The sequence below is a fragment of the Sprattus sprattus genome (genome assembly GCF_963457725.1).
Source record: "Sprattus sprattus genome assembly, chromosome: 9".
Lineage (NCBI taxonomy): Eukaryota > Metazoa > Chordata > Actinopteri > Clupeiformes > Clupeidae > Sprattus > Sprattus sprattus.
The window spans coordinates 17,864,492-17,879,214 of NC_137928.1; the positions used below are offsets into that span (position 1 = coordinate 17,864,492).

A 14,723-nucleotide genomic window follows, 5' to 3' on the forward strand; every position below is an offset into this window, starting at 1 on the left:
GATTTGCCACCGAGGTCAATGTGAATGGTAATGTGTAATTAAACGCGCTGAATGGGCCACTCACCTTCACTAGCTTTTAAATGCTACTCAGAGGTGCCTTTTTCTTATGAAGGATGAATCTGTTTTGGACCACAGGGCCAATTGCTGCTCTGCACCCCTTTGAGTCTTGATCATGGTCCTATTTTGGGGTTTGTAAACAATGTTTGAGGAAATGTTAGATATTTTTCAGGGATGTAGTGGATGTTTTTCATAAACTAGGCCTACTGTAAAAGAGATCCTTACTTAATAAATGGGTAATATTTGAGTGAATGTTAGCGGTGGACGGTGGGCACAATAGGAGGAAATAAACTATGCACTGGTGTTGATGGAAAATGAAAGAAGGTCAACCTCAGGGAAATATGTGGTGTTTGGCTACAATGTCACCATGTTGACTTATTTTTCCAAATTAAACAACTACTATACACTTATTACTTTTGAGACTGAAGAGTTATTTAACATTTTATTATTATTACTTATGTATTATTCTTGAGACTAAAGAGCTGGCTTGAACATGTTTTACTAAATTGCTGAAATGTATGTATTTAGAAATATATGAGTGCTATGGAGTGGGTTTAAGACAAGGTTTTAGACTTAGGTTTTAGATATCATTTTTAAAAGAGTGGACAAGGGGAACAAGTTCGAGTTCCTTATTCATCTAAAATGTTTAAAGGAGAAGTAAATCTTGGTCTCTGGTAAGGTCATGGTAAGTCTTCCACTTAACCATGGTATATTTTGAATGTTGACTAAATTAATTCAGTAATCTGCTTAAATTTGCTAGTAACTTTAAAACATTTATCTGGGTTATTCTTTAAATTCCATAGATTCAATGAAGGTGTGCTGATAACCCTACAAGTCTTTAGATGTCTTTAGGGATAAGAGGGAAGTTTGAAAGATGCTTTCGTATTACAGTAAACTGCATTCAACAGTAGTTTCATTATCATTCAACAAACAGGTAGGCCTACACTATAGCTTAGGTTTGCATATGTCAGTTTGGAAGCTGTTCTGGTAAGGATTTGAATGAACTGAAAATGCATAGCTTTCTCACTTTACGGTTTACATGTAAACAGTAAAGTTAGTGGCTGATCCAAAATACTTTTGCTCAGCCGTGCTGGTACTTACCCCATTTAAATGTGATGTTTCCAGTCACACTGCTGTGCACAACCTGACACCTGTAGATCTTGGACCATCGGGCTCCTTCTGGTACACTCAGAGTCCGACTTATCTGGTATGTACCATCTCCGTTGGGCAGCACCTCCCCATTACTCACTCTGTCCAATATGTAGCCCTCTTGATTGAGCCACTCAACCTGCACCGCCCAAGGGTAAAATCCAGTTTTACACGTGACATGTGACCGCTGTGTCAGAGGAACCAGGGGAAGATGTTTCAATCAGCACAACATCTGGAACTGCATAAAGCAAGAAATTCTCCTAAAGCTGAGAACTTCTTTTTCATTGCAACTGAATAACACATTTACATGTGCATTATCAGCATTGATAACAGTGTGTGTGTGTGTGTGTGTGACAGAGCAGACACAATTAAGTTGATTCCTATTTTTTGAGTCTCTTCTACCTTTTTCTTTTCTCTTTTCTTTGCTGAGACGCAGTAACTTCTTCAGCCAGTCGATACACTGGATTTCATAATGGTATACCAGCCGAAAAAGATCTTCATTGTTTTCTTCTCTTTTTCATTTATTAAAGACTGCTTCAGATGCCACAGCTATCCATGTCCTGGATGTAACATCAAAACTTACAAAGTCTTTCCCTTCATAAGCATGGAGAGAGCGCCCTGATATGCTTCCATCCTCCATATTCAAATTACACTGACCATGAACCTGGTAAATATGGTCTACAAGACAAATAGAAATGAATAGATACATTGGTCATTCTTTATTGGTCTTTCATCAGAGGAGAGATGTAGGCAAATACAAATTATCGAACAAAGTTTGTTATTCATCCTCTGAGACATACCAGAGCAACAATGAGTTATTCATATTTCTAGAATTTAATGAAAGTGTAATTTGCACATTAATCTATCACATCGTACAAAAATCTAACAATAGGACTACTATACAATTCACAAAACATTAAAACCGCAGTTCTCATAGCATGTAGGCCACAAAAACCATGAATGTTCTTTGGATATGAAGTCCCCTGAGTCGCCAGTCCTTGGCCATGAAGGGAATGGATAGCTGTGGAAGGTAACATGTAATCAATATGATTTTCTCACATGTAGGCCTCTATTACTTTCTCATATAATTGGCAAACCATTGTAAATAATACAATCAATTGGCTGCTATTCCCAAGCGATGACAGCACCTACCTGCTTGGTGTGGTTGGAAAAACAACGGAAACACCATTAAAGCATGATAAATTATGTCTAACATTTATAAAGGACTTCATAATATTATCGCCTAGGTAAAATTATGAGCTTGAAAAAGTGAAAACATAGTGGTTGAAGGGTGCAGTCAAGACAGTTTCAGTTCCGACGTCACGAGTTTTAAGCTTGAATCAAACACAATTACAAGCACAGTCGGGCAATGTTTCACATTAAAATTTGAATACATTCTACTAATATATATAATCATTGCAGTTTAAGTAGTATGCAAACAGGCATATGTAAATCGTAGTTTACTGATGTGAGAAGTATTAACACATATGACACAAAACTGATTTCGTATTTATATTTAAAAGAAAGATAGTTCAAATTCTAGGGGAGGTTTCAAAAAATAGATACAAATTCAAAAAATTAAGATTATATATATATATATATATATAGTTCGATAAACACATAATATTGCCTCCTAAATATGGTGACAATATAAACCAATACAAAGATATAAATAGAATCATAAACTTACAAAATAGCGGTGTTTGGAGTTGAGGTACAAAGTTGTTTTTATGGCACATATCTGATTGCATTACTAATTAAAATCAATACATAGTACATATATAGACTCACTGCTCACTGTAATATGAGTAGGCTATGCGAAAGATGACTTAACCAGACCAGAGAGCACATGTAACCCTGTTGAATTACATTAATAGTATAAATATAATAGTTTTATAAATAGTATAAGGTAGAATAAATAAGTTCATGATATAATAAATAGCATTAAGGTTAAAAGGTAATTCATTTAAAATGTTTATTATTTGATTTGTAATGCATTTCTGAAAATGTTTGTGAATGTATTTTATTGCTGTAGCCTACTGTTTGATTATGAGCAAATTACATCTGAGGTCAAAGGACAGGGAAGTGGGTAGAGAAGGGGGAGACGGTAAGAAAACGGGAGAGTGATGGGATAGCGTGGAGTGAGCAGGTGGATAGAGAAGGTTAACGGTATTGTGGAGAAAGAAGTGATATTTAAAGTGTTCACCAGTTAAGTGAGTTCGACTAGGACTCTTATTGCTTTTGGATAGTTGAGTGGATAACTCAACCGTTTACAATAAGTAGTTTAGCTGCTGGACAAGTGGCTAGTTTTCAGGCTGGGACTAAGCTAACAAGCTAGCGACTAGCTAACGTTGCAGTAGCTAAGTCCGTGGAACCCTGCCATCCATCGTCGGACTCTGCATCGGGTGACGATAGTCGACTCTTCTCGTCATCTGGATCCTGGGTTGGTCTCCACCTGCTGCCGCCTTTCCTCTGCTGTGTGTGCGGCTACACACACAGGCTCATTGATGCAAGGTACCATATCACGTTTAATTTTGCCCTCAAGGTGAAGCAGCCATTTTGTTTTTGGCTTCAACGAACCCAAGCGACGTTCAGGCTTGCAACGTTGAACTGGGGTAAACTGTATATGTTTCATGTTGCCGGCTGTTTTATTTTCGTTGGGCCCATGTGTTGTACTGTATTGAATGTGCTGTGTATTGAAATGACTACTGAATAATTGCATTGGTTTAATAAGTAAATAGTTCGTTTTTTAAAACAGTTGTGTGTATTGATTTGCATAGTATATCTTAAGTTAAATAAGGAGCCACACAGATTATTTTAAGAATTCAGGTTAGCCACCTCTCATAAAGCTCCACCAAGCGAGAGAGGCGCTACATAAAATGGAGGCATCGCTGGGATTATAGTGTGGGTTTCTTGTTTATTGTATATATATTTCCAGGGAAAATTAGCATTTTTGAAGCTATAAATAATAGTTTTGAAGCATTGAAAATTAGTAGCATTAGCAACTACAGTAGAGACTGAAGCATTAACATGGCAACTCAAGCATTTGCATTAGAGTTAAAGGGATGGTGCCGTGGCGAAGCATTAGATGAGGCTCATGCAGTCCTGGTTATCACTCAAGAAGATGTTAATATTACTGAAATTGAAGAGGCACTGCAAACAGTGAAGTGCTTGGGACGTGTGCGTGTCAGAGGACGAATTTTCAACATGGTGCACAACCGTTACTTTGTTCTGTGTGAATGCAAGGAAGCAGTAAAAGGTGACATGGTTCCCTTTGAAGTGTTTTCTACAGGTGGTACAGGGCCATGGCCTGTTGTCATAGCAGATGAAGATTCACGAGCCAATGCACATGTTCAGATGTCTGTGCCGCCACAAGCTGAAGGTAAGCAAGGGGAAAACCTCCGCACATTGTTCTCAACAGAAGACGCTGCTGCTAGGTCAACAGAGGCCATTTTGAGAGCTGTGAGTGATTTGCTTGACAAAACCAAGTCATCAGGTGAACATGGAAGCTATCGCCGCCTACGAAGTTTCTCTGGGCTGCTGCCTACCCCAGCAGGAGAAGAACAGTTTGAACACTGGCTGGGTCAAGCACGGCTCATGGTGGAGGAGTGTGACTGCTCTCCCAAAGAGAAGAGGCGGAGACTGATGGAAAGCCTTAGAGGTCCAGCGCTTGAGATTGTAAAAGCAGCACGAACCAGCGATCCAGACTTGAGCCCTGAAGACTGGTTAGAGGCGCTTGAGCATGCGTTTGGGACAGCAGAGTCAGGAGAAGAGTTATACTTTGCTTTCCGCTTACTGCAGCAGCAATCAGGTGAGAAGCTGTCTGACTTCCTTAGACGTCTAGAACAGTCGTTGAATAGGGTCGTGCAGAGAAGTGGTCTTCCCCAAGGCTGTGCAGATAAAGCAAGACTTGAACAGCTGTTGCGTGGTGGGATAGCCTCCGACCTGATGTTAGTCCATCTTCGTCTGAGAGAGAGGAAGGAAAAGCCGCCAACCTTTCTCCAGCTGTTAAAGGAGATACGAACAGAGGAGGAATATGAGGCCTCTAGAAAAAAGATCAGCCATGTAGTGCAGAGCGCATATGTAAAGCAAGATGTTGATGCAAAGCAGACTGAAATTCAGAACTTGAAGTCTGAGATTAAAGAGCTCAAGTACTTAGTTGCTGCTTTAGTGTCTCTGCCAGCTCAAGCCACAACAGAAAACACTGAGAACCATTCCCTTAATGCTGTATCAGGTGAGTACACCTCCGATAGTGAGATAGCTGCATTGAAAAAACAGATGAAGCGTCTGCAACAGAAAGTCACCAACAAAGTGGCTGAACCACAAGCTGCTGTTTCAGCTGTAAATACATCAAAGCCAGCTGCCAGTTTTCCACACAGATCACTCCAAGCCTCAGAAGAACATTTCTGTTATCGATGTGGAGAGGATGGGCATTATGCGGGGAAGTGCCAGCATACAGAAAACCAGGCTAAAGTTATCAAGAGACTTATTCAGGCCCTGAAGCTGTCGAAGAACCAGTCGTCCAGTAATGCCACATATAGTGCAGTCAGTCACTCTGTGAACGAAGACACAGCTTGCATGCCTGCCAACCTGTGTATTCCTGATGGGCTGGTTGGGCCGCCTAGCCGGGTGCCACTGAAGGTAAATGGACAACCTTGCACTGCTTTGCTAGATAGTGGCTCTCAGGTCACGATCATTTTTGAGCCTTGGTATCAGAAATACTTGTCTGATATCCCCATTCAGCCAGTGTCTGGTCTTTCATTGTGGGGTTTAAGTGAGTCTGGAGTTAGCTACCCCTACCGTGGCTATGTGGTAGTTGACTTAGAGTATCCAGCTGAGGTGATAGGAACCAGCCAGATCGTAACTGTCCTTGCCCTCATATGTCCTAGTCCCAGGTCTGACGATGAGACATCGGTCATTGTAGGCACCAATGCGAGCCATGTCAGACGCTTAGTGGATCAGTGCAAAGGCAATGGCATTGATGTCACGAGAACGCTTGGCCTTCGTGTTCGTGTCAAAGAGGATCAACCTACACTCAAGGGTGTTGCTGTTCCGGTCCATGATGATGAGGCTGGGAGTGTCAGATGGATGGGGCCAGGCCCTTTGATCTTACCACCAGATGGCATCACTCATGTTGTGTGCAAAGTGGAGTGGAAGAAGCCTGTTGAACAAGAAATCCTGATGGTAGATACCGCACCAGCAGTCTCCTTACCTGCTAATGTGTTTCTCCATCCCATGGTTGTGCCCAGTGGGGCAGTAGATGTCAACAGCTTGAGAGTATTAGTCAAGAATGAATCGTCCAGAGAAACTTCCATTCCTGTGGGAACGGAGCTTGGATATATGTATCACATTGATTCAGTGACTACTATTCCCCACAAGGCCACTGGGTCCTCTGACTTTGACGAAAGCATGATCAACTTTGGAGACTCTCCTATATCAGAACATTGGAAAAACAGACTGTGTAAGAAACTGGCCCAAAAGCCTCGTGTTTTCTCCATCCAAGAGTGGGACGTGGGATTGGCCAGAGGGGTAGAGCACCGAATCCGACTGTCCGATTCCAGGCCTTTCCGCCAACGATCACGCCGGCTGGCCCCTGCAGACATCGAAGACGTTAGAAAACACTTACAAGAGCTGCTGCAGGCCGGGATCATAACAGAGTCACGAAGCCCCTATGCATCCCCAATAGTAGTCTTCAGAAAGAAGACTGGAGCTGTTAGAATGTGCATAGACTATAGACTGCTGAATAGCCGAACGATACCTGACCAGGATACGACACCATGTATTGAGGATGCGCTGAATGCCTTGACGGGGAGTCAGTGGTTCTCTGTACTGGATTTGCGTTCAGGCTACTATCAGATAGCTATGTCCGAAGAGGACAAAGAGAAAACGGCATTTATTTGCCCATTAGGGTTCTTTCAGTTTGAACGAATGCCGCAAGGTATCACAGGAGCTCCAGCGACCTTCCAAAGGTTAATGGAAAAGGCAGTTGGAGACATGAACCTATTACAAGTGTTGGTGTACCTGGACAACTTGATTGTGTTTGGAAAGACTCTCGAAGAGCACGAAGAGAGACTGCTCAAGGTCCTAGATCGTCTTGGTGAAGTTGGGCTGAAGCTTTCTGTGGACAAGTGTCAAATCTGTCTGCCGAGGGTCAAATACCTGGGACACATTGTGTCTGCAGAAGGAGTTGCCCCAGATCCAGACAAGATTGAGGCAGTCACCACCTGGCCAATGCCTACCAACTTGAAGACGCTACAATCTTTCCTTGGATTTTGCGGTTATTACCGTAGATTCATCCAAAATTATTCTGCCATAGTAAGACCATTGACCGAGCTCACAAAGGGCTACGCTCCAAAGCAGAAAGGTAAGAACTATGCTCAAGAGGTGGAAAAGGTCTACTTGAAAGAATCAGAGCCCTTCGGGGAAAGATGGGACAAAGCCTGCGCACATGCGTTTTACGAGGTCATACAATGTTTGACACATGCACCTGTCCTGGCCTTTGCCAATCCACAAAAGCCATACATTCTGCATGTTGATGCGAGCTTGAAGGGTCTTGGTGCTGTCCTTTACCAAGATCACCCTGAAGGCCTGCGGCCAGTTGCCTTTGCGAGCCGAAAGGTAAGCTCAGCAGAGCGAAACTACCCCATACATCAGCTGGAATTCTTGTCACTGAAGTGGGCGGTAGTCGACAAATTCCATGACTACCTGTATGGAGCAAGATTCACCATACGTACTGATAACAACCCACTTACGTATGTGCTGTCGACAGCCAAGCTCAATGCGGTGGGTCATCGCTGGCTAGCTGCCTTATCGACTTATGAGTTTGATGTACAGTATAGACCAGGCCGACAGAACATTGATGCCGACCTGTTGTCTAGGAACATGCCAGATGTGGATGAAGACGACAGCTGGGTGACCATCCCTCAGTCTGGGGTCAAGACTATCTGCCAGAGAGTCTGTGTCCTAGGGCCTGGCCATAGAACGCCTGTTTATGTCGCTCAGCTCGGGGCATCTTCACACTGTGTTCCTAATCTTTATGCGTTTCCAACGCACATGGAGTTAAAGTCACTGGAACTCATTTCCAAACCGAATCTCAGGAAGGCTCAAGAAGATGATGAAGCTATCGGACCAGCCATCCAGGCCGTCAAGCATGGACGCTGGCCAGATGTGATGAGTCAAGAGCTTTCAAGACTGAAAAGAGAAACGGGGAAGCTCACCATGAAGGATGGAATGTTGTACCGTTTGAGTAAGAAACCCTCCGGAGAAGTGGTCAGTCAACTCGTCCTACCAAAGGAGTTCCGTGAGAGAGTTATGCAAGCCATGCATGATGACCTGGGGCACCTTGGACAGGAGAGAACGGTTGACCTCCTTCGAAGTCGATTCTTTTGGCCAAGGATGTCGATCAATGTGGAAGAATACATAAGGAACTGTGGAGAGTGTGTCGCTCACAAGACCCCTACACAGAGAGCTGCTCCATTGCACCAGATCGTAAGCCAGGGGCCTTTGGACCTAGTGTGCATGGACTTCCTTTCCATGGAGCCTGACACAAAAGGCATAAGCAACGTCTTAGTGGTCACAGACCATTTCACCAGATACGCCCAGGCTTTCCCAACGAGGAGCCAGAAGGCCCATGTTGTGGCCAAGATCTTGATGGAGAAGTATTTTGTGAATTATGGACTGCCTTCAAGGATCCATTCAGATCAATGAAGAGACTTTGAGTGCCGATTGATCCGAGAGCTGTTGACCTTGATGGGAATACGCAAGTCGCGGACAACGCCGTATCATCCTCAAGGAGATCCGCAGCCAGAAAGGTTCAACCGAACTTTACTCTCCATGCTTGGTACACTGGGACGCGAGAAGAAGCGTACCTGGAGCCAACATGTGCCTTACCTGGTCCACGCGTACAATAGCACGAAGTGTGATGCCACAGGGTACTCGCCTTACCACCTAATGTTCGGCAGAGAGGCTAGACTTCCTGTTGACTTGTGCTTTGGAACATCACCAGATGGCATAGAAGATGCAGGCCACACCCGTTATGTCACAAAGTTGAAGGAAGACTTGAAGCAGGCCTACAAGCTAGCCTCTCATGCAGCTGACAAAAGGCACCAGAGGAACAAGAGATTGTATGACCGCCGAGTTACCTTTCAGTCCATCGAGATAGGTGACAGAGTTCTGCTCCGGAACCTAGGCCTGAGAGGCAAGCACAAGCTGGAAAGTAAGTGGAATCCTAACCCCTATGTTGTCGTGGGAAAGATGCCCAACCTACCTGTGTTCAAGATCAAAAGGGAGGATGGAACACCAGGTACGAAGACTATGCATAGGGACCATCTCCTTCCTATTGGACAGCTTGTGAGAATGCCATCTACCACCCAGGTTGAAGAACCACCTGCCAGGCCCAAGACCAGAGCAAGCACTCACAAGAAAAGCCACCGAGACTTGAGACCAGAGACTCAGGAGTTACTGGAGTTTTCGGATTCGTCCTCTGACATGGACTACTATGTCCCTCACCGTGCCACTCGGAGAGAGCTTGGCCCAAGAGTGATGCATACTGCCAGGCCAGACGTTGACCAAGGAGATGACCCTGAGCCTGAAGAGGACATTGAGTTAGAGCCTGATGGTATTCCTGAACCAAGACATGTCCATGACCCTACAGCTGACCCTGTGGAGGAGGATGATTCAGATTCTGAAGAGGATGACCACAACTCTGAAACGGAATCTGCGGATGAAGGGAATGAAGAGTGTGATCCAGTAATAGCTCTGGAAGAGACCAGTGAAGCTGGATTGGAGTCGGAAGAAGATGTATCTGAGGTCCAGGAAGACAGAGTGATAACCAGATCTGAGCCTAGACCTAAAAGAGCTGCAAAGCCGACTATTAGACTAACCTATGATCATCCTGGTAGGTCCAGAGATCAGCCAGTAACTATTGTCCACAGAGGCATAGTCATTAAAATAGGACACTGTCACTAGAGTTATTACACCTTAAGGAAGACTCCTTAGTTTAAGTTAGTCAGTGTCTGATGAGGACATACAGACGTTTAAAAGGGGGAGGGTGTAACCCTGTTGAATTACATTAATAGTATAAATATAATAGTTTTATAAATAGTATAAGGTAGAATAAATAAGTTCATGATATAATAAATAGCATTAAGGTTAAAAGGTAATTCATTTAAAATGTTTATTATTTGATTTGTAATGCATTTCTGAAAATGTTTGTGAATGTATTTTATTGCTGTACTGTTTGATTATGAGCAAATTACATCTGAGGTCAAAGGACAGGGAAGTGGGTAGAGAAGGGGGAGACGGTAAGAAAACGGGAGAGTGATGGGATAGCGTGGAGTGAGCAGGTGGATAGAGAAGGTTAACGGTATTGTGGAGAAAGAAGTGATATTTAAAGTGTTCACCAGTTAAGTGAGTTCGACTAGGACTCTTATTGCTTTTGGATAGTTGAGTGGATAACTCAACCGTTTACAATAAGTAGTTTAGCTGCTGGACAAGTGGCTAGTTTTCAGGCTGGGACTAAGCTAACAAGCTAGCGACTAGCTAACGTTGCAGTAGCTAAGTCCGTGGAACCCTGCCATCCATCGTCGGACTCTGCATCGGGTGACGATAGTCGACTCTTCTCGTCATCTGGATCCTGGGTTGGTCTCCACCTGCTGCCGCCTTTCCTCTGCTGTGTGTGCGGCTACACACACAGGCTCATTGATGCAAGGTACCATATCACGTTTAATTTTGCCCTCAAGGTGAAGCAGCCATTTTGTTTTTGGCTTCAACGAACCCAAGCGACGTTCAGGCTTGCAACGTTGAACTGGGGTAAACTGTATATGTTTCATGTTGCCGGCTGTTTTATTTTCGTTGGGCCCATGTGTTGTACTGTATTGAATGTGCTGTGTATTGAAATGACTACTGAATAATTGCATTGGTTTAATAAGTAAATAGTTCGTTTTTTTAAACAGTTGTGTGTATTGATTTGCATAGCATATCTTAAGTTAAATAAGGAGCCACACAGATTATTTTAAGAATTCAGGTTAGCCACCTCTCATAAAGCTCCACCAAGCGAGAGAGGCGCTACACACACATTAGAAATAGCCTGCATATCTTAAGGCATCTGAATCCAAGTTCTGGGCAGAGGTATTACAACAAGAAAATCATCCATAATACTGAACATGAAACCATTTTCATAAATAGAACGAAACAAGCACCACAAGTAAACCGAAAGGAACAGTCAGTGGCTGCTGTAGCTGCGTGTCTCATCTTGCCAGAGACTCCCTGATGCGTTGGATGAATTGGTGATGTGTGAAATATCATATTCATCCTCCGAAGTTCAAGTTTATGTTTCTCAAAGGGCTGAAATCAGAAACATGTTGTTGTAGAAACTGCAATCATTCATATGCCAAATAATGTCATAACTTATTTCCCAAAAAAAAAGCCAAGGCCTTTTGGTTAACTATGGTCCAAGTCGACCAAGAAAATCCTTCTAAAGTCTTAGAAATGTTCTATCAGTAATAGTTACACAGGCCACTGAATTATGTTTTCTACCATGCAAGCACAAATTGAACTGTTCAGTTCTCCTTACCGAATGTATGTGAAGCTACAGATAGATTTTTTATGCACAGTATCAAAACCAGCACAGATAGTCCTGTAAAGACTGAGCATCCCACTATCAGTGGTATGAATAAGCTCCTCTTGGGCTCTGAAAGGGATGAAAAAATGAGATTGAATGCAGTGGTAAGACACTCTCAACTGTAACTCACCTAATATCTGCCTGACGCTGCATAATGCTGTCCTGTTGCGTGCTATATTTTTGTAGGCTAGCCCACTGCCCGCAGGCTTCAGCTAACATTGGTTTAATATGGGTTAATGTTGTTCAGTTGTCTGCTTTCTTCACTGCATGCTTCTTTGGCAACTGGATGTTTGCTTCAACCAGAACATGGCTCAATGCTGCTTAATATAGTCCTGTTGGTTGGTTCATGAACTATTTGCTTCTTGCATGCTTCACCTATATTTGCTTAACACTGCTGTCCTGTCAATGTTGTCACGTCGTTTTAGCTGTTAAAAAACATCTGGACAGGGTTACTAGTCTGTAGTCTGTAGTTGGCTAACTCTGAATCTGTCTGCAGTTTGCTAACTCTAGCACATTTACAGCAATGTTTATTTATTTTAACGGTCTCTGTTAAATAAATAATTTAATGCATATACAAAAGTCATCCACTATTTCAGTAGAATCTGTTTAAAGGCAGATTCAGCAGTCATGCTTTCAAATGACCATGGTTTGGACAAAAGGATGATTTCCCTTAAAGCACATCTGGCATAAAGAATTATAATGGTCTACACTACAGGCACGAAGGCCCTTTCATACATTGTAGTGATCAGAGGCGTTTCCCCACTGCAGGAAGCTGTGGGACCTCAGGGGGGATTGAACCTTAGAGGTATGACCTCCTCCTCAGCCCTGTTGCAAGTGTGCTTTCCCACTGAGCTGCAAGAACCAACAGAATTACTAGTTCAATGTAATAATGCCTTGATGAACTATCAATTTCACGCACAATTTCATGGGGAATTTGATAATGAAATTACATCTGTGGTTAAATAGAACAGAATCTAAGTTTTTAAAATAAATGATAAGCAGACAAGCAGATAAGCAGAATGTTGCCACATTAACATTAAACTAACGGAGCTTTCTGTATCGTGCACATAACAGAAAAATCATGACTTTGAAGAAACATGCAACTTCTCATAACTCGACTGGTGTAGCCTACTGTGTATTCTTAACAAATAGCTTTTTTATTAATATTTATTATTCTTTGACATTTGAATATGTCAGAACCTCAAAAAGTCAATTTTAACAGGTCCTCAGCTGTTAAACAGTAACTAAATCAGGTTGTATTTGCTTACATTTCAATGTGGAACAGCCCTCAAGGAGTAAGAAAATTGGGTGGTTTCTGCAGTGGTAATACACAACCCCCCCACCCATGTCCCATGAGGTTATCATAGGTCCCAACTGGAGGCTGGACCAGTGGCTATCTTACCCCATTCCACTGTGATGTTTCCAGTCACACTGCTGTGCACGACCTGACACCTGTAGATCTGGGACCACTGGGCTCCATCTGGTACATTCAGGGTGCACCTAACCTGTTATGTACCATCTCCGTTGGGCAGCACCTCCCCATTACTCACTCCGTCCAATATGTGGCCCTCTTGATTGAGCCACTCAACCTGAACCGGCCGGGGGTAAAATCCAGTAACGTGACATGTGACCGCTATGTCAGAGGAACCAGGGTAGGACCTTTCAATCAGCACAACATCTGGAACTGCACATAAAGTCAACAAGAATGTTACCTGTACATTATTAATTGTGTGTGTGTGTGTATTACATCTGTCACTTCTACTTCTATACTTCGCTATATTTCCTTTTGTTCTGCATCGTTTGTTCTGCGTGTGTTTCTGGCATCACAAAAATAGATACTGGATTCCTAAAACTGGTGTTCTTGGAATTAAACTATTTACCTTTGTCTTTCCTCTCTTCCTGGCTGAAAAGCAGCAATTTTTTCAGCCAGTCGGTGCACCTGTATTTATATGAATGAATCAGTCGATGAAGATCCTCAATATTGTCCTCCCTTTTCCTTTTATAGAACAGTGCTTCAGGAACGGCAGCCACCCATGTGTTGGATTCAACATCAAAACTCACGAAGTCTTTACCGTCGTAAGCATGGCTCATGGCTGCTGAAATGTACTCATCCTTATAATCACACCGACCATGGGCCTGGTAAATGTGGTCTTAGCACAAAGACACGGGAAAGTACCAGTTAAAGCGTTCTAAATCCCGTTTCCACAGACAAAAATAGCAACACACCCATAATTTCTTTATTACCGTAATTCGATACCGTATTCAATAAAAAAATAATTCAGAATAACATTTTCACATTGGCAAAGCTTGAACAAAATTGCCGCTGCCTATGATGAGAAACTTACCATGAGAGTGATTGAATCGTTCACTTGTCAATCTTACGGCAGTGTCCATAATGAAACGATTATAATGCAAATTCCTCCTGATCTCTCCCCAGAGCAAAACACCCTCTGAATGGTTCAACCACTTCGGTATTGAGGGTTGCTTTCCAGCACTGATGTAATAGTAGACCATAATGTCATCTACCATTAAAAACTGGATGTTCTTAGGATATGAATTACCCTGCGTCGCAGCGCAACGTCGATGAAGAGAGTGGACATCTTTAAAAGATAAAATATTATTCATGCTTGATACATCACAATGCATGTATTTCGATATAGCTCACAACTTGCGATACGTTACGTCTTATCAGTAGCGTCTTCTAATACGATGTAGGTCAACATAATTGCTACTACACATAAATACGCGCTATTTAACATTATAAATAATAGACGAAATAAGAGCTGTGATTGTCACCTACCTGCGATACATTGATGGAAAACCAATAACAACATCATTACATACTTTAGCATTTTTACCGCACTTCTCACGAAAGTGAAAGTAAAATATCACCACC

At 42.7% G+C, this 14,723-nt stretch overlaps 2 pseudogenes across 2 annotated transcripts; both read right to left on the minus strand.

Annotated features, from left to right (window-relative positions):
* Positions 1-1,138: 1,138 nt before the first annotated feature.
* On the minus strand, positions 1,139-1,846 carry LOC308370344 (major histocompatibility complex class I-related gene protein-like; annotated as a pseudogene). Its single transcript has 2 exons — positions 1,609-1,846; positions 1,139-1,393 (listed from the first exon to the last, which is right to left on the minus strand). The product of its transcript is annotated as a major histocompatibility complex class I-related gene protein-like (transcript).
* Positions 1,847-11,513: 9,667 nt separating this feature from the next.
* On the minus strand, positions 11,514-14,723 carry LOC308370051 (major histocompatibility complex class I-related gene protein-like; annotated as a pseudogene). The gene is made up of 6 exons (XR_013969082.1): positions 14,628-14,723; positions 14,173-14,427; positions 13,708-13,977; positions 13,230-13,511; positions 11,780-11,896; positions 11,514-11,550 (listed from the first exon to the last, which is right to left on the minus strand). The product of XR_013969082.1 is annotated as a major histocompatibility complex class I-related gene protein-like (transcript).